This window comes from Apodemus sylvaticus, chromosome 6 (assembly GCF_947179515.1).
Source record: "Apodemus sylvaticus chromosome 6, mApoSyl1.1, whole genome shotgun sequence".
Classification (NCBI taxonomy): Eukaryota; Metazoa; Chordata; class Mammalia; order Rodentia; family Muridae; genus Apodemus; species Apodemus sylvaticus.
In genome coordinates, this window is record NC_067477.1 from 67,430,219 (window position 1) to 67,454,270 (window position 24,052).

The 24,052-nt window shown below is 47.9% G+C and overlaps 1 pseudogene; it reads right to left on the bottom strand.

Moving 5' to 3' along the window:
* Positions 1-21,843: 21,843 nt before the first annotated feature.
* On the bottom strand, positions 21,844-22,090 carry LOC127686668 (mitochondrial import inner membrane translocase subunit Tim8 B-like; annotated as a pseudogene).
* Positions 22,091-24,052: the final 1,962 nt, after the last annotated feature.

A 24,052-nucleotide genomic window follows, 5' to 3' on the forward strand; every position in this document is an offset into this window, starting at 1 on the left:
TTGTTGGCAGAGGTGGGGGCGGAGCACTCAGATAGTGTTGAGGTCTGTCCATCTGTGTAGGCCAGAACCTGATGTCAGTCAGGCCGGCTTCAGGAAGGCAGCGCTCTAGAGATGAACCTGTACTGCTGTTCTGTGTTCTGGGTCCCAGAGAGTAGTAGTTATCAAGGAGCAGGGCGCCAGTGATGTCTTGAGTACGGCGCACTTGGCTTGGATCATCACGTCAGGCCCCTGAGACCAATCCCCAGTTTGGGAGGCACTGAGAGAAAGCCAGCATCCCCTTGCCTCCAGGCTGATCCTGGATCCTTCCCTTCCGAGTCCCAACCTCCAACACTGTGGCAAGTCCAGCTCGGAGAAGCAACTGGTTTTCGTCCTGAATTGGTTGAATCACACTGAATTGGAATGAAGGCTGTGCAAACTGAGGCCACAAGTCGGTGTGGTATCTGCACTGGATCTGGAAAGTAGCCTGTGGCGGGCAGTGTATATTTAAAGGTGTGGTGGACGTTGTTTTGGTAAGTTGGCATGTGTGATTTCATTCACTGAGAGGCCAACTCTGAAAATGGGGTTGCCTCGCCTGACCCCCATTTCAGACCCAAACATATTTGTTTTAAAGTGTCCTCCAAAACTCTTTGTTCTGGAACTTGCTGTTCAGATATCTGTGACAGGAAGGGAGAGAACACAAGATAGCCCAAAAGAAAACATTGTGTCCTTGAGTACAGTTACAAGGTAAACCATTTCTAGAAGGGGTTTTTGTGTTTATCTTGTGTTGTAAAAATGCCTGCAGTGGTGTGGCTGGAGAGATGGCTCAGCAGTTAAGAGCACTAGAAGTTCTTCCAGAGGAACCAGGTTCAATTCCCAGCCCCCACATGGCAGCTCACAACTGTCTGTAACTCTAATTCCAGGTGACCCAACACCCTCAACACAGACATACATGTACATAAAATAAAACACCGATGTACATAAAATAAAAATAAATAAACTAAAAATGTCTGCAGTGGGAATGAGGAGCCCAGGTTCAGTGGTGGGAATTTATCTGGGAAGCAAGAGCTTCAATGGATGCTCTAGCTGACTGTCTCATGGTCCAGCTGATTTCTGCTGGGTGTTTGTAAGCCCCAATTTGATGATGTCATCTCATCTACCTACTGTCGTATGTCACTTCACTTAGAAGCCTCACTCGAGGGGGTCACTCTTCGGCGGAGCACTCTCTGGATCTTGAACTCCAGCTAACTGGCATCCTTGGTAATCATCTGCTACATGTCTGTGAGCCCCAATGTGGGGATATTTTCTATTATCACTCAGTCAGGTTACTCAGTTGTCTCTCCAGCATGCTGTGGGCTCCTGATTTAATGGTGTTTCTTACATAATTCAAAAGGATATTAGAGTTACAAAAGCCAATCTCAGGTCAGCAAAATAGCTCAGCAGGTAAAGGGTGGTTTGTCTCCAAAGCTGAAGGTCTGAGCACTATCCCCGGCAGCCACGTGGCAGAAGAGAGCCTACTCTACACAGCTATCCTCCGGCCTCCCAACAGGCACCACAACATGTGCAAGCGTACATACACACAACGTTAATAAACAAAGTCAGACACGGGGCCAAGGAAATGGCTCAGATCCAGCGTGAGGCTCTAAGTTCAGCTCAAGACCTACATAATAGAAAGAGAGCCAACTCCTACAAGTTGTTTTTGACCCTAGACAGTGCTCTCTGTCTCTCTGTCCTCTCCCTTTCCATGCCTCTGTTTCTGTCTCTCTTTGCCTCTCTGTCTCTGTCACACACACACACACACACACACACACACACACACACACTACTGGCTACATGCACTTCCTTCTGATCCCCATGTCTGCCTGTCTCCTTCAGTGTAGTCTATCTATGCCAGGTGGGGTCTCCCCGACGCCAGCCTGCAGATTTAAATTCATCAGCTCCTTCCTTTTTTTTTTTTTTTTTTTAAGAATCTACCAGGTCATAGAATTGATTCACGCCGCCCTGTCATGGTGCCCGGGAGCAGATGCATCCCTCACGGATGAACATGGGCACTGCCTGCTTCCTGCCAGTGCTCAAAACACCTGCTGGCTCTCCACCGCTGGCAGCTGCAGACTGGCCAGGTGGAGAGGAGACTGGTTCTGTTTTAGCTTTATAGTCTGTAGTCCAAGGCTTTTTTCTCCTCGACAGGACTAGCGTGGGTGTTCTGCTATACTAAAGAAGTGAGTGCGGTGAAGTTCAGCCACACCCTGGGTACTGACGGTAGGATAGATCCATCACTCCGTACTTCAGCGTGCATCCCTCCCTGAGATTCTGCAATTTACTATTGTCTTGTTTGTTTTCTCGTCCCTTGGGCCATCAGAATGTGAGCTTGTCAGAGTGGCACCCATTGTGTTTGTTTCTTTACTTGGTCTTCAGAGACAATGGTGAGTGGGAGGTGTCTAAAGGACTTTGCAACTAAAATATTTTCTTTTAGGGGTGTGTGTGTGTGTGTATGTGTGTGTGTAAGACCACCCACAAACATTAGAGATGGGTGTGACCTCCCGAGACAGACATGAAGGACGTGCCAGCTTCCAGGCACCACATGAGGGAGGAGGAATCAGCTCTGAGTCCTGGTAGTTTTATGAAAGCAATGGAGGAGATGATGAATTCGAATTTGCAGAGTTACAGGGAGGAGGGCCACAGGGCAGAGGGGACAGAGGTGGCGGTGGGGATCAAGAGGAAGGAGGTGCACTTGTATCAGGTGAAGCAGGCACTCAAAGGGGAGAAGCCTACAGCCAGGCCGAGAAGGGAAGCTGGGCCACAGCCTGAGCAGGAAGCCAGAGAACACTCAAGGGAAGGAAGGTGCCAGCCTGGTGACGCTTTCCCCTCCCTCCCACCTCTGCAGCAGCCTCTGCCGCTCCCTCCCTCACTCCCTGGGGGTTTTTTTCAAACTGTCAACTGGTCAGAGTCCTGAAGGGCAAGGCCCAGACAGGGCAACAGAGGTTGCCTTGGGAACAAGGTTGCTACTTTCACACCCGATTGGCTAGTTCCTAATGCAGGAAACAGCAAGACACAAAGAAAAGCAGCAGCAGTAGCAGCAGCAGTAGCAGCAGCAGCAGTAGCAGCAGCAGTAGCAGCAGCAGTAGCAGCAGCAGCAGCAGCAGCAGCAGCAGCAGCAGCAGTAGTAGCAGCAGCAGCAGCAGTAGTAGCAGCAGCAGCTGCTGCTAGCCGGCAGCATTTTGGCTCTAGTTGAGAGGAAAGCTGTCTGGGGTAGGACAGCCTTTACTCAGCAGTGTAAGTACAGCGTGCGTTTGCAGAACAAAAGTTCTCAAATGCCTACTGTAAGAATTCCCAGGGACTGAGGGGCCTGCTCTCCTCCACTGAGATCAGAATTTCTAGTGTGGAACCCAAGAATGTATAATTTAGTCAGGCTCTTGGGCAAGGCAGGGCATTGGTGCTACACACCAGCAATCCCAGCACCTAAGAAACTGAGGCAGGAGGATCGAGTTCAAGGTAAATATAGATAAGAGTGAGGTTGTACCTCAAAAGCAGACAGACAGACACTCAAAGAAGCAGCAACTAATTCTGATGCAGTAGCTGGTGAGCCCAGCGCGTTGGGTGCTGGACCATATGGCCCAAAGCCATGAGGGAAATGGGTAGCAGCCGATGTTGGTAAAGCGGATCAAGAAGCCCCAAGAGTTTTCATATTAGTTCCCCAGCCTACCTGCTGCAAAGCCTGTGAAGGACTCAGGTCTCACACACACACACACACACACACACACACACACACAATCTCAGACTGCTCAGTCATGGCTCCAACAGCCTGAAGCTACCCCACAGGCCCCAGAGCCTTCTCCTGCAAACACAAAAGAAACAGAATAAGAGAATAAAGATTTGCAGCAGCCTCCGGTCTGATAATCCAAAGCTGAAGTGTATTTGCCTACGCAAAGTTAAAGCTTCTTAGTACTCAGGTTATGGTCGTGTAGTAGGTGGGCAATGAAGAACATTCCAGAAGACTTGAAGCCACCAAGTGACAGAGAGAGCTCATCTCCAGGGCCAAAGTCTGGTTGAACAGAGGGACATGTGTTTGTTTGGGGATGGGTAGATGAACTCATTGTACAAGCTTGTAGTTAGGCCTTAGCTAAGACTCTTCAAGCTGGGTGTGGCAGCACAGTCCAGTGATTCTACTTGGGAGGTAGAGGCAGGAGTTCAAGGTCACTTGACCATGTAGTAAGTACCAGCCAGCCTGGGTGGCAGTCAGTCCCATCTCAAAACAAAGAAAAGAGTCCTAGTTATAGATAGTTGTGGTGCTGTGTGCCTGTAACCCTAGCACTGTGCTTGGAGGGTCAGGAATTCAAGGTCATCCTTGGCAACGTAGTGAATTTAAGGCCAGCCTGGGCTGTGTGAGACACAAACAAAACAAAACAGCAAGGAAACAAACAACAGCAATAACAGAAGACAGAGAAAGAAAGAGAGAGGGAGGAAGGAAGGAGGGAGGGAGGGAGAGAAGGAAGGAAGGAAGGCCCAAAAATCCCAGCTCTAGAGTGGTGGCCTGCTAGGAGTGGTGGGCACGTGCACACACACATACGCATGCACACGCGCACACACACACACATACACGCACATGCACACATGCACACACATGCATACACACACACAAACACACTGTGCGCTATAGACAAACAAAAGAAAGTTTCTTAGTTTCGAGGCTGGGGAGTACAGCACAGTGTCGGAGTTGCTTTTCGAATTCACAAAGGCCTTGGTTTAACCCTGAGCAGCACGCACACGATTATAGACGCACAAGCAAGCAGAAGTCCTTAGGCTTCTGCAGCTTGCTGTGACCTAGATCTTAAACACAAGGTGGGAACAGGGTGGGGACAGCCTGTCTGTGCGGCCACCTCAATGTCTTTCACCTCAATGTCTTTCACGAGGTTGGACAGGAGACTTGTCCTAGGGGTTACCAACCTGTTTGTCAGTGTCCTTTGTAGGAAGCGAGATTTGACAGCTTCCCCACTCTATCCAAACTCCTACCTGCGGCCTTTCACCCTTTAACAGGGACCTTCTGAATTATGTAGGGCCCCGTCCCAGATCCAGCACACTTAGCTGAAAAAATTTAGCTACATAATGCCTCCCAGCAGGAGACAAATTCTACTTTTAAGGAGTGAAAGTAGCTTTGAGAGCACAGGAGGCCTTGTGTCCCTACCAGTTATTGTAGTCTCCTGATAAGCAGTCTCAGGCCATCTCAGAGAGCCAAAGGTGAAATGCCCACATCTTTGTGGGCCTCCAAGGAGCCTCTGACCCTCTTTTGGGTACAGTGACACTATGAACCTTCGTGTTGGGAGCTGGATAAGACTGGATCTACTGTTGGATTTTGCAACTAAGAGCTGCACGTTACGTAACACACCCTGCCCAACAACACAGGACTCGAGGTCACTCACGAATTTCAAATATGCCTGGTTTGGAATTGATACATCACCTGTGTGACCTTGGGCCACTCATTAATTTCCCTGAGGCCCAGAATCCCATTTGTAAGGTGAGAAAATATCTATCTCACAGGATTGCCACTAAAAAGTAAGGAGTGGCACCATAGTGGGTATGCTCACCACTAACCCAAAGGCCAGATACATCGTTGTTGTTGTTGTTGTTGTTGTTGTCATCTTGTGATGCTCAGTGTGTGTTGCTACCACCTGGCCTCAATTAGGAGGAGCCCAGCCAATTCCATTCCTCTCAGAGCGGTCATGGCCTAATTAAGGGAGGCGCCTACAGCAGAAGCAGGAAGCAGGCAGGAGAGCAGACAGTATTCTCCTCAGACCTTCACCCAGGCTGTGGAGTGACTGGGGAAGGCTGGGAAGTGTAGACTGCAATGAGACCTGAGGTGATGGTCCTCCTGCAGTCCCAGCCCTTGGGAGCCTGATGTCAGGAGTTCAAGGCCAGCTGGGGACAGAGTGAGATCCTACTCCAAACAGCAGTAACCCCAACAAACTGCCGAGAGGAGACTGAGAGCAGCAGCTGTTTACCCCTCTCCCTCTCTGCTCTGAAATGGAGTCTCTCAGGAGCCCACCTGCAGGACTTACAGCCCTGTCATAGGCCATCCAGGCTCACGGTGGTGTAGTTGACCTGTACCTGGTCAGGAGCTCCTCCCCTCCCCCCTTCTTCCTTTATTTCCTCCCTCCTTCCTTCCTGTAGCTCTCTTTCTTGCCAGGGTCTCATGTAGCCCAGGTTAGCCTTTAATTTATTATATAGCTGAGGCCACCTTGATCTTCCTGCCCTCACTCCCCAGGTGCTGGGATTACAGCATGTATCAGTACACAAGGCTGCAAACTCAGGTTGCAAGGGTGACCGTGAGGCCCACATGCGGGTCCAGTTCTCAGATAGCCACACCTGCTCTACACTGGACAAGGAGTTTAACTTAAACATATATTTTTTTAAAAAGCTAAACAAAACAAACCCTATTTGCTTATTTTTATTTTCTGTGTGTGGGTGTGTGCTGGGAACCCAAGCGGGAGGAGCATCAAGGACTCTAACCACTGGACCACCTCTCCAGCTCCACATAAACTTTAACACAACATTAACTTGAAACTGGTTTTGGAGGGTCTGGTTTCAATTCCCAGCACCCACGAGGCCGACAACAGCTGTCTGTAACTCCAGTTCCAGGGGATCCAACACCCTCTATGTCAGCAGACATACATGCAGGCAAAACACCAAAGCACGTAAAAAAAGGAAAAAATAAATTGTTTTATTTATTTTAAAAATAATTTTTAAAAATTGACATTAGCTTTAATACATACAAAAATTTAATGCATATAAGCCATTTGTATATAAAGACCATTGAGCATCTGAAGGTTTTCCAGGGCCTTTCCTGGGGTTTGGCGTGGCACACTTAGGTACAGAATCCTCTTTCCTTGTCCCATCAGGATGCTGCCAAGGTGCACTCAGAACCCGCCCACCCTCCCTCCTCAGTACTCCTCCCTCCTCAGTACTCCTCCCTCTGTCTCCTCAGAGACAAAGACAGTTGCCTGGGAACCCCACAGCAGATTTGCATTATTTTGTGGAAACAAACTTCCTGGAGGGGATTTTTGTAAGAGCTGAGAGCAACCTAGGGAAAAAGTCAAGGAAACAGCAGAGGAGCCCAGGTGGAAACAGGCCTGGGCAGGGGTGAGGAGAAGACTGTGGGGGGTCTAAAGCTATGGCTGAGGGGCACTTGAACCCCTCCTCCACCCTTCCAGGTTGTAGCAGGGGAAGCCTGGGTCCTGAGCTGACCACAGCCATCCATCCTCTCTGGCCTGCAGGAGACCTGGCTGATGCAAGCTCCTCCCCCACCCCACCCCCACCATCCCCTCCCCTCGGTCAGCAGCAAGCCGATCTAAGGCGCTGCCAGCCAGGCTGCAGCGTCGAATGCAAACTCCTGCGTCCGCGGTGGGGGCCAGCACTTTGCTTCTTTCTAGCCCCACCCGAGGGTCGGAGGTCAGTGGGTGAAACCGCAGAGAAACGTATTCATAAGGAAGCATAAGGAAGCCCAGTCTCCGTTCTAGTTTGCTCTAGTTTCTCTATCCTGACTGTAGGCTATGATCTGCGGGGAGGTGGAGGGGCCAGAAAGGAATCTGGAAACGAGGGGAGACAGACAGAAGTCCGTGGGACAGCAGGCCGACGTGCTGAAGCTCGGGTCTGTCCAGCGCACAGCACGGGATCTCATCTTGTCCCATGTACTGAGTCTCAGGAGCCCCACGAGTGACACCCGGTTCTGTCCGGCGCACTGTGACAAACATTTTTGTCTTCTGCTCTGTCTTTGTGGTTAACTGTTTTGATTTCAAAGCATTCCTTTTTTTTTTTTTTGAAAAAAAAAAAAAAAAGATCCTAAAGGCATGGTGGTGCATGCCTTTAATCCCAGCAAGGAAGGCAGAGGCCAACCTGGTCTATTCAGAGTTCCAGGGCAGCCCGGCCTACATAGAAAGAGACCCTGTTTCAAAACCAAAAGATCCTAAAAGGTACAAACAACTCTTCCAGAGGACTGAAGTTCTGACCCCAGCACCACCTGAGGCCGCTCACAACCACCAACAATCCTAGCCCCAGGGGGTCTGATCCCCTCTTCTGTCCTCTTCTGTGTGCCGTCTACACACATGTGACATACAAACAAAGAACTAAACCTTAAATAGACCAAACAGCACTCTGGTAGTATATTAAGATTTTAAACGTAGCAGCTGTTACAAGGCAGATGTGCACATGTCTGTGCTCTTGGGGCTGACTAATAGCGCTGCGTTGACCAAGCCTTGAGACAGAACAGTCACGGAGCACCTGCTGCGGGCTGGGCAGGTTAGCACCAGGTTTATAACTCAGTTCTTGGCAGATAAGGACCTTGCCAGTAGGAGGATTCTCTGTGAGAGAAAGGGTCCTCACTGGGTTCCTCGGTGTCATACAGGACAGACTGGACAGGCAGCTGGAGTTGCCGTCTCAGAGGCCTGACACATTCGGGTGTTTTCTATGCAGAGGAGCTCCCAGGTCCCCGTGCCCTTCCCCAGGCAGAGAGGAAGAATCCAGGTGTCAGGAGGAGTGTCCCAGGGATACTTGGCTGGGAGCCCGGCAGCCTGATACCAGGTCCAGGAAGGCTTCCTAGCTCCGTGGGGCCAATCGAGGGGACGGGAAGGAAGCTGTGCAAGATAGGGTTTCCCCATCCCAAGGCCCATAATCCTCCTCACTCCAATAACCTGATAAGCAAGTTGGCTTGTGAGCTGGCCTGCGGTTCTCTATAGGTGACAAAAGTCATCGTGAGGTTGCAAAATCTCTTGCACAATCTAGGCTTCAAGAGGCCATATCTTTCAATAGGAATATGGAGAGTTGGAAGAGCTAGGCTGTCTGAGGGGCTGACTAACTCCAGCAGCTACCAAGAGTAATGGAGGGCATCAAATGCGCTTGTTTCCCTAGTCTCTAACTCTTTGTCCTCTAACGCCTCCCTATCAGACCTTCCTGCCTCAGTGGGCCCTGGCTCACATGTCCATCTTCTTCCCCACAGCAATAAGCTGGGGTGAGGCACCCTTGGGAAGGTGGGCTCTAAGTGCAGGGCAGGGACCTAACAGCTCTGTGCTGTGAGGGTCCAGCTGAACCAGGACCATCAGGACTTCAAGGACTCGGCAGAGCCCAGAACACAAAGGGAGTTGGAGACAGCCTTAAATCCAGAGCCCTTCTCAGTTAGTGATTGGGGGCCAGAATATCTTCATTTGGAAAAGGTGCGACATTCACTCCCTGGCTGAACAAGCCTTGTGTAGGATACACAGGGCATGTCTGCTCTGCCCAGGTATGGAAGCAGTGGGGCAGGGGGCTGATAGGAACAGCCAGGGTTTCTGCTTTGCTGACCCCTGTCTACTGGACGTGAAAATATTCTCAGGAAATCATATTTTAGAAGTTTAGGATGCCGTGGAAACTTGAAAGCAGCTCTGGAAAAGCCACACCATACCCTACTATCAGTGATGTTTCCTTTTGTTTAAAACGCAGCCTGGAGTAGGCCAGGTTAGCCTCCAGATAAGGTGAGGATAACCTTGAACTTTGCCACCTTCCACGTTGCCAGGTTATAAGCAAGCAGTAGCGTGCTTGGTTTGTGTGGGTCTCGGGATCAAACCCCGGACTTTGTGCATTGCCAGGCAAGCCCTCCACCAGCTGAGCTACAGCCCAGCCCTAGCCACTGCTCTCTCCAGTGTACACGCACTGTCTCAGGTCAGGTGTGGTGGCACACACCTTTAATCCAGCACCCCTGGAAGCCAGTCTGAGAGACTAAGTCTCAGGCCAGTCAGGGCTACACAGAGAGACTCTGTGCCACAATCATTTACATGTTTTACAGAAGACAGAACTGAGGCCTTAACTCCTCAGCTGTGCCATGAGAATGTCACCTGCAGAGGTGACTGTGGTGAGCTCTCAGGACCAGCAGTTGGAATTCCCAGCTCCACTCTTGTGAAGAGGCTCTACACCGTTCCCAGCCTCGCTGGAGTCGGGGGTGGGGGTGGGGGTGGTGTAGAGGGTGGGCAAGTGTCAGAACTGGAATTCACATGACTTTTTTTTTTTTATAAGGTCTCAGGCTGACCTCAAACTCAAGGTGGTCCCAACACGGTGTGTATTACCATACCAGCTTCATCGGCTATTTCCCCACTGGAGTGGAGGTGGGGGAGCACCCTCATTTTGTGCAAGAAAACCTGAAACTGGAGGTTTTCACAAATAAAAAGTCAGCTGAGCGTCCTTAGCTCTGCTTGGACCTGAAGAGCCCGCCTGCTTCACAGTGACCATGAAATATACTACGTAGGAAAGCAGGGTCCCCTACATCACAGTGACCGTAAAATACATACACTACACAGAAAAAGAGGAGGAGGAGGAGGAGACAGTAAGATCCCGGACAAGTTCATCACATGGTTCGTGGCAGGAAAGGACTTGGTCTCAGGGACCATAGGCTGCAGGTCCCTGGGGTTGTCCCTGACAGAGCCTGTCTAGAAGCAGGCCAGGAGGCTGTTTGGCAAATGTATCATGTTTAATTTGCATCTGCAAAGGCCCACACTTCCATCCTGCTGGAAGAAGCCAGGATGCAATGCTGCCACAAATGATTCCCTCAGTTCTCTGTCCTGCAGACTCAGCCTGTCTGGCCTTGACCATTACTAAAGTTATATTTACTGGTGAATCAATATGACTATTGGGCTTTAGTTTTTGAGTATGGGTGTTTTGTTTAGATGTGTATATGTGCACACTATATGTGTGCCAGGGGCCCTTGGAAGTCAGAAGAAGGCATCAGATCTCCTAAAACTGGATTTTCAGGTGGCTGTGAGCCATGGTGTTTGTGCTGGGACACAAATGTGTTTCCTAGTCTGAGGAGAGAAGGAATCCCACGGCGTCTGATCAGCCTTGTCCCTGGGTCCCTCTGTTTGTTTCGTTTCTTTTCTTTTTAAAGATTTATTTATTTATTTTATGTATATGAATACACTGTAGCTGTCTTCAGACACACCAGAAGAGGGCATCAGATCCCATTATGGATGGTTGTGAGCCACCATGTGGTTGCTGGGACTTGAACTCAGGACCTCTTAACCACTGAGTCATCTCTCCAGCCCTTGTTTGTTTGTTTTTTAATTTTTATTTTTATACAGTCTCATGTGGCTCAGGCTGGCTTCAGACTTCTTATGTAGCTGAAGATGGCCTTGAACTCCTGATCCTCCTGTGTTTACTGCTCAAGTAGATCTATGCCATCATGCCCAGCCCCTGGCCACTCCTAAAGTGCATTTTCTAGGGTTGTCCCTGAACAGAGAGGGTACAGAGAAGCAAGAAAGAAGTGCCAGCTAAGCCTCCAGAGGCTAACTGGTGTGGCCTGGGTGTCCTGTGGTGGTAACTGTGGACTAGATGCCTAAATCCAGTCAGTCAGTCAGTCAGTCAGTCAGTCAGTCACTGCTCCAGGTTTCTGTCCCTGGAAATCCCCAGCTGTCAGCGGGGCTTCCCCACAGGGCACCCCTTCTTTGCCTGGGCAAACCAGGTCTTTCCTGTTCTGCTGTTTCTTTTCACCCTCATTCCAGTCCCAGCAAGGGTTAATCACTGCAGCACTGTCTGGGCAGAAGCTGCAGAACCTGGTTAACTGGGCTTTGAGGATCCCCTCATGCAAGAAGGTCAGGCGATGGGGGTGTCCTATGTGGTGTCTGAGTGAAGGGCGCTCCTAATCCACTGTTTTCTCCTGGCAACCACTCAAAAGGAGCATCAACGGCCTCCCCCAACTCAAGCAGCACCCCTTCCCACCGGAGAGAGCCAGCCGTTTCTGTCTTCTAAGTCAGAATTCTCCGTGCATTTCCCTTTGGGCCTTGGAAAGGCCTCTCATGGAGAGGAGGCTGTAGACAGACATGGTGGATCTGTCTCAAACCCTTGAAAGGGAAGCGCCAGGATGAGCTCGCTGTGTTCCAAGTAGGGTTTATGATTGGCACACAGTTGCATGTTTTATTCCTTCCATGAGCTGTGGAGGCAAGGATGTGATTTGCAGAGACACAGTCGACATGAACCCAGCACACAACAAGGTCACATTCCAGAAACCCGACCTCAGTACATTGTAAGCTGCACGCTGGCCCTAAGGGTGTTGAAGCAGAATGGGCCCCAGTATACTTAAGGATAAGCGATCACGTATCCTGCAGATGTTCCTTCCTAATCATCATCAAACAGACTCTACTCGGAGCACTCTCAAAACACGCATGCGCAGAGTAGCAGTGTCCAGGGAGCTTCTGATCTGATGTGCCAGCTTGCGAGGGGTGGGGGTGGGGGGCGGGGGCGGGGGCGGGGGCGGGGGGCGGGGCGGGGGGGCTAACGTACACACTATGAAAACAACCCCCGAGCGGACTGGAGCGATGGCTCAGAAGTTAAGAGTCATTATTGTTCTTCCAGAGAACCCACGTTTGGTTCCCAGCACCAACCATCTCTAACACCATCTGAAGATCGGGTGACCTCTTCCGGCCTCCTCAGGTACTGCACACATGTGGTGCACAAACAAACATTCATGCCAATAAAATAAACAAATCTTTAAAAACATTAAATAATTAAAAAAGACCCTCTAGACTTGTCATGTGAGATGCTGAGAACTCCCGAGTTTAAACTGAGCACAATTCAATTGAAAGTCTTCACTGATCAGCCCCATAAGACATGGCATAGAAAAGTGGTGTTACAGAACATTTGAGATTAGTTCTGTGAGCTTTCTTCTTTTCTCCCTTGAGTAAAGAAGTCTGTGGCAAGAAGCTCTGTCCGAGACAGAACCAAACACCACCACATGATGGTGATGTCACCTTGTGTCTCCAGATAAGACAAGCCAAGGTTCTAGTAACCTAGGGCTGAAGCTGAAGTCATTCTAACCTGCAGTCAGTGACTATTTGTGGAGCTCAGTGGAAAAGGAAACTGAGGCACTAGGACACAGAGGCTGTGCCCTTCCTGGTGGCGCATGCGCTCTGCAGAGTGGGAAAATGGATGCCCCTAGAACCTGGAGAACACTTCATGAATGTGCACAGTGTGTCACCTCCTGGCCCAGGACAGTGACCCCAAAGCAGAACCATTCAAGGACAGGTTGTGAACAGCATGGTAAGACAGTCTCTAGGCTGTGCTCCTTACAGAATGTAGGAACACTGAAGAAATGGTTAAGAGTACGCACGTCCTCTTTTTTTGGTATTTTACCAGAGAATTTTTGGCTTATTTGCTCACAAAACAAAGTTTATGCTTTCTTTTTCTTTGATGTTAGGCAGCAAGCACCTTCCTCCCCTGAGCCACCTGCTGATCTTTGTTGTTTCCCGGAGTTTGAAGGTGAGACTCCCTTCACTACCTAAAACACTGAACACATCAGACGAGAGAGGGAAGAAGGCAGCGAAGGCAGCGAGCAGCCTGGAAGCTTCTGGAGGGCGGGGTTCCACAGTGTTGGAGGGTGACATGCAAGCTGCCACGGGAGAAAGGAACATAGCCCTGCCCAGCTGTAAGCCTGCAAACCACGAACTGGATGGCAAGCTATTCACAGTGGGGCAGAAGTGGGATTTTTATTTTTTTTGTTTTTTTAAATTTTTTGCTTTTTTCGAGACAGGGTTTCTCTGTGTAGCCCTGGCTGTCCTGGAACTCACTCTATAGACCAGGCTGGCCTCGAACTCAGAAATCCACATGCCTCTGCCTCCCAGAGTGCTGGGATTACAGGCGTGTGCCACCACTGCCAGGCTCTACAAATAGGATGTTTTAAAGAAGATTCCTATATTTCTATGTGTGTGAGATTTTTGCTCGCATGTTTATGCACAATATGTGTGCACAGAAGCTGGAAAGGACATCAGATCCCCTGGAACTGGAGTTATAAATAGCTGGGAATCTAACCCAGGTCTTCTGGAAAGTTTGCCCATTGCTCTTAACTGCTGAGCCATCTCTCCAGCCCCAATAGTGGAAAGATGGCATTCTATATATTAATAATCATGGCATCCTGTCTTGGGGATAACCAACTTGGACGTAAGGCCCACTTAACAGAAGGGAATTCAAGCCTGGTACTGTAAACCCAGCTAACTATCCATGGCTGGTGAGCTAGCTCACTGACCCTAGGGGAGGACTTGTTACTGCCACGTTCCTAAACTAGTATCCTAACTGTATTCTAAATATCTGCCCTTATGCCGAGAGATACATGTAGCTCTCATCAAAGAAGGCTCTTTTGCAACAGATGGAGACTATTAGAGACCCTAACTGATAGTCTGCAATACAACCCCACACATGAGGCTCAGAGAAAATTACAGGAGAGGGGCAGAACCATTGAGGAGCACAATCCACCTGACCCCAGCTCTCTTTATCTGTGTGTGTGTGTGTGTGTGTGTGTGTGTGTGTGTCTGTCTGTCTGTCTGTTCTTTATTCCTTCACCTTCACAGGTGGATACATTTCTAGAGCCATGGAAGGACTCAGGACCATTTGATTCCCAACATTACATAAACTGATGTGATGATATAAAGCCTCTAATTCTAATACTTGGGAGCATAGCAAGACTCCCATCTACCTCCCTCCCTCTCTCCCTCCTCTCTCTCTCTTTATATATATAATCTATATTATATATATTTCATAATTACTATAAATAATTTTGGATTGCCATGAGAATTTCCTTGTAAGGTACTTTCAAAATTAATACACTGTTTTATAATAGTTTTAGACCCACAGAAAACCTGGCCATATTGTACTGAGTCCTGGCATAAACATCAGCCTACGCGCCTTTTTTCGCTATTGCCGGTCTCTTCCATGGGTACGTGTTACAGTGCAGTTGGCACAGTGTAAGCTAACGTCAGCGTTCTCCTCACCCCCACGTGGGAGATGAGCTTCCCGCATGGCATGTCGGGAGAACAAGCCCCGCACTGTCGGCCCGGGCCACGCAGAAACCACAGAACCCGTGCTTTACCCCAGGCTCTCTCTCCACCTTCTACCTTCCAGGTCTTTTTTTTTTTTTTTTTTTTTTTTTTCCCTATTCTGGAGATAATGAACCCAGAGTACTCACTTTTCTTTTGAAAACATATTTGTGTAGGCAGCTCTGAATGGGATGTCCATCAAACCCCTCCCCTCCGAGATCAGGAAACCCCGTGGAAGAGGAAGCAGGAATAGAGCCAGAGCGGAAGGACACCAGAACAGAGCCCTCAAAGCTCAACTGAGCAAAGCTCGCAGGAACTCAGAGACTGGAGCCGTGAGCGCAGGCCGAACTTCGGGGGCCTGCACGGGGCCTCACCATGGCCTCCGGTGTGGGTCCTTAGGAGATTCCTGGGCGTGTGGATGTGCTGTGCGGGTCTCTGGTTCTTGGGTCCTCTCTTTTCTTTCTGTTGGCTTGTCCTGTCCAACTTCGAAGCGATGACTTTTGTTTTATCTTATTGTGTTTTATTTTGTTATGTTTTGTGTTATCTCCTTGAAGCCTCTTTTCTAATGAGAGACAGAAGGGAGTGGACCTGAGGGGAAGGAGGTGGGGAGGGACCAGGAGGAGGAGGGGAGAGGGGAAACTGTAATCAGAATATGAGAATTCTGGGAACAGAATCTATGTTTAAGAAGAGGGGACATTTTTGTGTGTAGGGGCGAATGTGTGCCCAATCAGAGGACAGTCACCTGGTGGAAGCTGGTTCTCTCTTTCACCTTGTGGGGTCCAGGACCAAGTCAGGTTGTCAGGACAGTAGATAAACATCCTTTCCTGATTAGCCATCTCTCTGGGAATTATTGCTTACTATTATTACTATTATTATTACATATATTTTTTAATTACACAAGGTCTCACACTATATAGCCTATGATGGCCTGGAACTCAATATGTAGGCCAGGCTGCTCTCAAACTCAGAATCCTCCTGCCTTAGCCTGTGGAGTGCTGGGATTCAGGCATGTGCCACCTCGTCCAGCTTCTGTGGGACTTGACAAGTGCACGTGCCATTACCCTCCACTGCAGTATCCAGCAACAGTTTTACCCCCACAAACCGGCGCTTAGCCCGTCCGCTGCCTCCGACCGCCTACTACAAACCCCAAGCGCCACTGATTCTTACCTTCTCCAAAGACTTTCCTTTTCGCAGACTGCCATATGGTTGGATGCACACAGTTGGTAATCTTCCAAACTGGTTTTCCATGTGTACTTAAGGTTGCTCTATGTCTTTTTGTGGCCTGGCAGCTCACTTCAGTTTAGTGTGCAGTAATATTCCACCGTGTGGATGCTCTAGCTCGCTTTTTATCCACTTGCTGAGTAAGAGCTTCTTCCTTCCAGCTCGGCACAGTTATATACGGCTACTATTGCAGGTGTCCGTGTGGCGTAGGCCGGGTGGCACAGCATGGTCATGCTCTACTCCGTAAAGCACTGCCAAATATCTTCCCATTTCCACCAGTCTCTGGGGTTCTATATCCTCAGCAGAAGTTTGTATAAGTTAAAAAAAATTCTAGTCATTTTTAATAGATTAGTGTAATTTCATTGTTGTTTTAATTGGATGACATAATATTAAATCTTATTTCACATGTGTTTGCCAACTGTTTATCTTTTTTATTAGATTTATTTGCTTTTATTTTAGGTGTGAGCGTTTTGCCTGCATATGTGTACCTGCTTCATGCCAGAGAGTGTCAGAAGAGGGTGTGGGTGTTGGGAGCTAAGCACCCACCTCTGAAAGAGAGCAGTGGGTGCGTTTAATCTCCAAGCCATCTCTCCAGCCCCCAGCTGACAATTGTGTCACATTGGTGAGATGTCTGCTCAGATCCTTTGCTAACTTTTAAATTGGGTTTTATTCTTGAGTTTTAGGAATCCTTTCTTTTGGGGGGCAGCACGGGGGGGGGGTTCTTATGTATCCCAAGGTGGCCACCAACTTGCTCTGTGACGGGGATGCCCTTGGACTTCTGATCCTCCTGCTTCCATCCCCAGGGTGCTGGGGTTGCCAGGTGTGCACCACTGTGCCTGAGATCAAACTTAGGGCAATGCACTGGCAAACGTTCTACCAGCTGGCCATGGAGCCAGCCTGGGGTTTAGGTCTCCTTCACATCTTCAACATGATAGTCTTAGTGTGTTCATTTTACAAATATATCTTCCTGCTCTATAGTTGATCTTTTAATTTCCTTGCCTTCCTTGCTGGGCAGTGGTGGCACACGCCTTTGATCCCAGCACTTGGGAGGTGTAGAGGCAGGTGGATTTCTGAGTTAGAGGTCAGCCTGGTCTACAGAGTGAGTTCTAGGATAGCCAGGGCTACACAGAGAAACCCTGTCTTGGAAAAAAAATTCTTACCTTCCACAGAGAAAGTCTTAATTTAAATTTAGTAGATTTTGTTTCTTTTTGTGAGTTGTTCTTTTGGGGTTAGATTAAAAAAAAAAAAAAACCAACAACACATGACAGCTGAATGTGGAGGAATATACCGGTTATCAGAGCACACAGGAGGCAGAGGCAGGAGGATCATAAGTTCAAGGCCAACGTTGTCTATATAGGAAATCTTTTTCTCAAAAAAAAAAACAAAAAACAAAAAACAAAAAAACAAAACCCAACAACTAGAAATGTGCATTGACTATGATCAAAGCACATTGTATACATATAAAAATATCAATGAGACCTCTGAGATTATACAGTAAATATCTGCTAACAACAATAACAATGACGACAACCAAATAAAAAACAAGGAAGGACTGGAGAGATGGCTCACAAGGGGCCTGCACCAAACTTGAGGAACTGAGTTCAGTCTCCTGGACCCAGACAGGGAGAGCGCTGCTTCCCACAATTTGTCCTCTGACTTCCATGTGTGTGCCAGCATACAAGCCCACACACACTTTAATGATTATTTAATTAAACTGTAAGGGTTTTTTTTTAACACATAAAAAATAAGTAAAACCTAGAAATGAGCCTGGCATGGTGGTATTCCTGCGATCTCAGCACTCAGGGGGCAGAGAGAATTGGTGCAAATTTGGGCCAGCCTGGTCTACATGGGGGTATCCTATGGCAGCTGTGGCTGTACAGAGAGAACCTGTCTCAAAAAAAAAATATGAAAGGGTGGCTGGAGAGATGTCTCTGCATTGTGTTTGCTCTTCTTCTAGAAGGCCCATACTTGGTTCACAGCACCTGCATTGGGCCTGGTCACCAAGTCTGTAGCTACAGTTACAGAACTTTAGCGCCCTCTTCTGGCCTCTGTGGCTCCTGCACTTACATATATACATCCCCACACAAACACACGGAGATAAATAAAATAAAATAAATTGGGGCCGGAGAGCTGGCTTGACATCTCTTTATTTAAAACTTTATTGATTCTTTATGAATTTCACATCATGCTCCCCAGTCCTGCTCATCTCCCCGTCCATTCATACCTGCCCTCTGCCCTTCCAACCTCTCCCCCAGAAGAAAAACAAATCTCTCTATGGAATCTGTAATGTGTCATAGTGTGTCACACGGTGTACCCTTTTGTCCACACATCTTTACTTGCGAATGTTCTGCAATGAGTCATTGGTCTGGTTCGAGGCCTCTGGCTTCCCCTACACCATCAATACTGGATCCTCACTGGGGCTCCTCTCTGACATACTGCTGTTGCCCGGTGTCGTGGAGATCCCACAGTTTTGGATCTGTAGGACCAGCCCTTCATGAGCTCCAGCAGTTCACAGATGTTGGAGAGGATCAGCTCAAAGCCCTGGATCTGGGCTGGGTGGAAGCTAGGCCGGTCAGTCGGCCAGCTCTCCTGCACCCACACCACCAGGGCCAGCTCTCCAGCACTGCCCAGGCTAGCTCGTCCAATGCTAAAGCCCGCAGTCAGCAAAGGGCAGGGTCAGCTCTCCTGCTCTCCTGCCCTTGGGACTGGCTCACCCCCCTTAACAACAGGGTTAGCTCTATTGTGCTGCCCAGGCGCAGTGCAGGGCCCACTCTCTGGAGGGCTGCGGAGATGGCTTAACAATTAAGAGCAGTTGCTGCTCTTGCGGCAGACCAGGTTTGTACCCCGCACTCACATTATCTGTATCTCCATTTCCAGGCGATCTGAGATTTAATTCTGGCCTCCTCAGGCACCAGGTATGTATATGTATGTGGTACATTTTAAATTAATTTTCTGAAAGGGGTAAGGTTTGTTTCTGGATCTCTGTTTTTGCATGTGGACCTTGCCCGGTTTTGCAACATTATTTGTCAGAACAACAGTTCTTCCTCCGTCGAATTCTTGCTGCTCTTTTGCCAAAGCTAATTTGAGTCTGGGTGAGAGCCACTTTCCCTTTTTCTTTTCTTTCTTTCTTTCTTTCTTTCTTTCTTTCTTTCTTTCTTTCTTTCTTTCTTTCTTTCTTTCTTTCTTTCTTTTTTTTAAAGATTTATTTATTTATACTAGTACACTGTAGATGTTTACAGACACACCAGAAGAGGGAGTCAGATCTTGTTACAGATGGTTGTGAGCCACAATGTGGTTGCTGGGAATTGAACTCAGGTCCTCTGGAAGAGCAGTCAGTGCGCTTAACTGCTGAACCATCTCTCCAGACCCCAAAATGATTTTTTTTAAAGATTTATTTTGCTTTTATTTTATTTTTTTCAAGATATTTTATTTTATGTGAGTACACTGTTGCTGTCTTTAGACACACCAGAAGAGGGCATCATATCACATTGCAGATGGTTGTGAGCCACCATGTGGTTGCTGGGATTTGAACTCAGGACCTTTGGAAGAGCAGTCAATGCTCTTAACCACTGAGCCACCTCTCTAGCCCCTGCTTTTATTTTATAAGTTTTGCTTGACATATGTATGTGCATTATGTGCACGCAGAGGCCACTGAGGCCAGGAGACAGTGTCGGGTCCCCTGGCACTGGACTTACGATGGCTGTGAGCTGCTGTGTGGGTGTCAGGACCCGGGTTCTCTGCAAGAACAGCAAGTGCTCTTAACCGCTGAGCCCTCCCTCCAGGCCTCCCTCTAAAATTTGTAAAACATTTCTAATGGCATGATCTAATGGATCACAATCTCTTTCTCTATTTCAAACAGGGTCTTACCGTGTGAGTATGGCTAGCCTGGAACCTGGAATATAGATCAGGCTGGTCTCAAACTCCCAGTTCTGTTTGCTCCTGCCTTCGAGGACGGGGATTAAAGGCATGCGCTACGTTGCCCAGCTTGGCTCAGGATTCTCACCTTGTTGCGTAGCCAAGCTATTTTATGCACATGTTCCTTACTTAAAATCTAAGGTGGAGACCGAAAGGAGTGCTTAGTGGGGAAAGGTGCCTGTTGCCAGGCCTGACAACCTGAATTCATTCCCTGGGACCCACATGGTAGAAAGAGAGACAGATTCCTGCGAGTTGTCCTTCAATCACCACATGCTCAATGCAGCATGGACATCCCCCCCACCCCCCCGCCTCCACAAAATAAATGGAATTTAAATGTACAAAATGCAGCTGATGTGGTGGAGCGTACCTATAATTCCTGCACTCAGAAGGGACAGGCAAGAAGATCACCCCAGTTTAAGGCTAGCCTGGTCTGTATACCTAGCTCCAGACTAGCTAGGGCTATATAATAAGACCCCTGTCTCAAAGAAAGAATACAGAATATAATAAAATAAAACACGAAATGCAGAAATGTATTTTAAATGGCATGCAGTTTCAATTTCCCCAGAAACAATCAATGAGCAGTCTGTCGTCATTCATCTGCTTTTTTTTTTTTCTTGGAAAACAGACTGAATATCTGATGAAACCCATAGGACTCTGCAAGAACACATACAACACATGCCCTCTGCATACAACACATGCCCTCTGCATTTTGCATAGTTTCAGGACCCTAGAAATGTCTCTAGTCTGTCCAAAAATGGCCCCAGGAGGCTGGAACATTTACCCATCAGTTCCAGCTAGCCTGATTGTCCTGCCCTTCCCGGTCATATAGAGTTTGCTGACTGAGCAGGCTCTTCTGACTTTAGACAAGGCCTGACTTTAGGAAGGGAAGCACAGAACATTTGTAAGGTGGGACCTACTGGTGGGACTCAGAAGTTTCCAACACCATACTGAAGATATTACACTGTGGTGGTTTGAATAGGAATGACCCTCATAGACTCATGTGTTTGCATGCTTGGCCCATGGGGAGTGGCACTATTAGGAGGTGTGGCCTTGTTGGAAGAAGCATGTCACTGACAGAGTGGGCTTTGAGATCTCCTATGCTCAAGCTACACCTAGTGTAGCCTACAGTCTCTCCTTGCTGCCTGCGGATGAAGATGCCTTCCCGTCATGCCAATGGCAATAATGGACTAAACCTATGAAACTGTAAGCCAGTCCCAATTAAATGTTTGCTTTTATAAGAGTTGCTTTGGTTACGGTGCCTCTTCACAATGATAAAACCCTAAGACATACACAAAGGGATTAAAACAGAAGAATTTGTTCTGTGAATTCTATGCTGGGGACTGAGCACAATGCCTTGTACCTGTGAAAGCAAACACTGTGCAACTGAACTCTACCCATTGGCACCGGGCACTATATTTTGTATCTTGTTTTGTGCAGAATACTATGTTATGTCAAGCTGGTGCATGCTTGTCATCTCAATACTTAGGAGCCTGGGACAGAAGGAATGCAAGTTGAGGGTCAGGCTGGGCTATGTAGCAAGACACTCCCTGTCAAAAAAAATTACATTTTCTACATCTCTGATTAGTTCTCAGAAGAGGGGTTTTAATGATTACTTAATATTTTACAGAATCGATGCTAATCTGTAACTGTGATAAGTAAAGATGACTGTGTAATTCTATCTCTCCAGTTAATGATTTTTTTTTGAGACTTCACATTTATTAGCTGGTGTGATACAACTTGGAATTACTGAATTCCCACAAATAAAATTTCACTTTGGAACATTTGCTCTGTTACTTTTTAACACCAACAGACTTGGTAACAACTGCTTAATGCTAACCTGATATGTTGACAAGTCTTTCACCACTGGCCATTCAATCCGCTTAGTTTTTGGTCTTCTGTCATTCTGAGGTATGGCCTACTGCCCTCCTTTCTGTATAATCTGGGCAAACTGACCGGTGATCGGTGATAGCAAGGGTAGTGTCAATGAAGCGATCCACACAGCTAGAGAGGCAGTTTTCAGCACAGCAGTCTAGTCAACTCCCTGGCTTCTCCACACACTTATCCCAACAGAGTTCCATGGAGTGACGCACCTGTGTCTCCTGCTGCCTCGCAGCCACCAGGTGTCGGAACCCTGTTTCATCCACTTCACCAAGCTCAGCCATTGTCAGCGTCAGGCCTACTTCATGATTTTTTACAAACATTTTTTTTACCTTTCTTTTGCTCTCTCTCTCTTTTGTACACATCTACAGGTTTATGGGCCAGTGAGCTCAGCTGGTAAAGGCACCTGTTGCACAGCCTGGAGACCTGAGTTGGATCCTCGGATTCCATGTAAAGATGGAGGGACAGCTGACCCTGCAGAGCTGTCCTCGGATCTCAAGTGTAGTGCAGCATGTCTCCCCTCCATCATGCACACGCAATAACGATGACAAAAACCATAGCAACAAGAAAGATGCTGGCGCACACCTTTGATCCCAACACTTGGGAGGGAGAGGCAAGCAGATCTCTGTGAGTTCAAGGCCAGCCTGGTCTACAGAACAAGTTCTAGGACAGCTAAGGCTGCACAGAGAAACCCTATCTTTAAAAAAAAACAAAAAAACAAAACAAAACAAAAAAAAAAAAACTTGGAACCAAACCAATTAAAAATGTTTATGCTTTCATTGGTAATAGTAGCTTTTTTGTCTAAATCCGTTTTGCTTGATAGCTTAAGTTACTTTTCTATTGCTTGAAGAGATAGCACGACAAAAACAATGTATAAAAGGAAGCATTTGATTGAGAGCAGTGTACAGCTTCAGAGGATTGGTCCACAACCATCACGATGGGGAGCATGGCTGCAGCTGTGGCCCCAGAGCAGTGCTGAGAGCTTACATCCTGATCTAAAGGTGGGGGGAGGGGAGGAGTTGGGTTTTGAAACCTCAAACGACGTATCTTCTCCAAACATGCTGCACCTCCTAATCCTTCCCAAAACAGTTCCAACAGCTAGAGACCTAGAATTTGAACGCACAAGCTTACGGGCGGCAGGGGGGGGGCGTTCTCATTCAGACCACCACACTCAGCTCAATGATTTCTAGGATAGCGTGTTCATGTATCGCTGAACTTTGCTATACTTCTATAGTCTTTCTTGCGCCTTCACCTGCCGCTGTATTTTCTTTCTCCAAATAATCCCCTTGCTTCTATATCATGTTTGTATGACATAACAATAAGTATAAAACAGTAGTTTTATTGTTAAATCTAGATTCCGTGCAGTGTTTGGCTTCTCTTCCTTTACTCTCTTATTTAGTTGCTGGACTAGGCCTCATAGCCTCACACTTGCAGCATGTCTGCATACCCGGTTGCCCCCTACCTCATCCCTTTAGACCGCTCCTCCCAACAGTCCCCCTCTACTCTCCTGTAATATGTTAAGTCTGAAACAGCTAACTGTGCTACCTATTAGCATACTGCAGTGCACGCAGGCCGGCCGCCAGGCTCGCAGCGTCTGACGCCTGCTGCAGGGCCCATGCAGGCAGCCGGCTTCTCGCAGCTCTTCCTACCTGGCCCCTGCCCTCAACTTCTCCAGCTCCCCTGCTCCCCGTTTCTCATTCCTATATAGCCCTGCCATTTAGGCCATGCCCCCTCTCGGCCTCCTTGGTGGTGTTAGTCCCCTCTGAGCTCTTCCCTCCCCTCCCCTCCCCTCCCCTCTCATGACCTGGTTTAGTCTACTGGCCATGTTTAGTATATTACTTCCTCTCCTGATCTGGACCCGTCCAGATGCCTCTGTCTGCACTCACTGTCTCTCATATCTACAATAAAAATCTTTTCAGACATATCTTGGAACAGTTATATTCTCGCTCTATATATCTGGTGCCACCCCCCTTCCCCCCCTTCATATATCTGGTGCTGAAAACTCCTCTTTATAGTTCTATCTGCCATAACATATATTTAAAAAAATCTGGATTTTTTTTTAATATGAGAAAACATGTCATACTTGTCTGAGGATTACACTAATACTTAATCCTCATCCTTCTAGATTTCCCCATCAAATGGATTGTAGTTTTCTATGTCCAAACAGTATCTTCTTAGAGAAAAAAAAAAATCACTGGCTAGTTTATCTTATTCAGAGTGAAGTCAGGCCAGGCCCTGTGGACGTC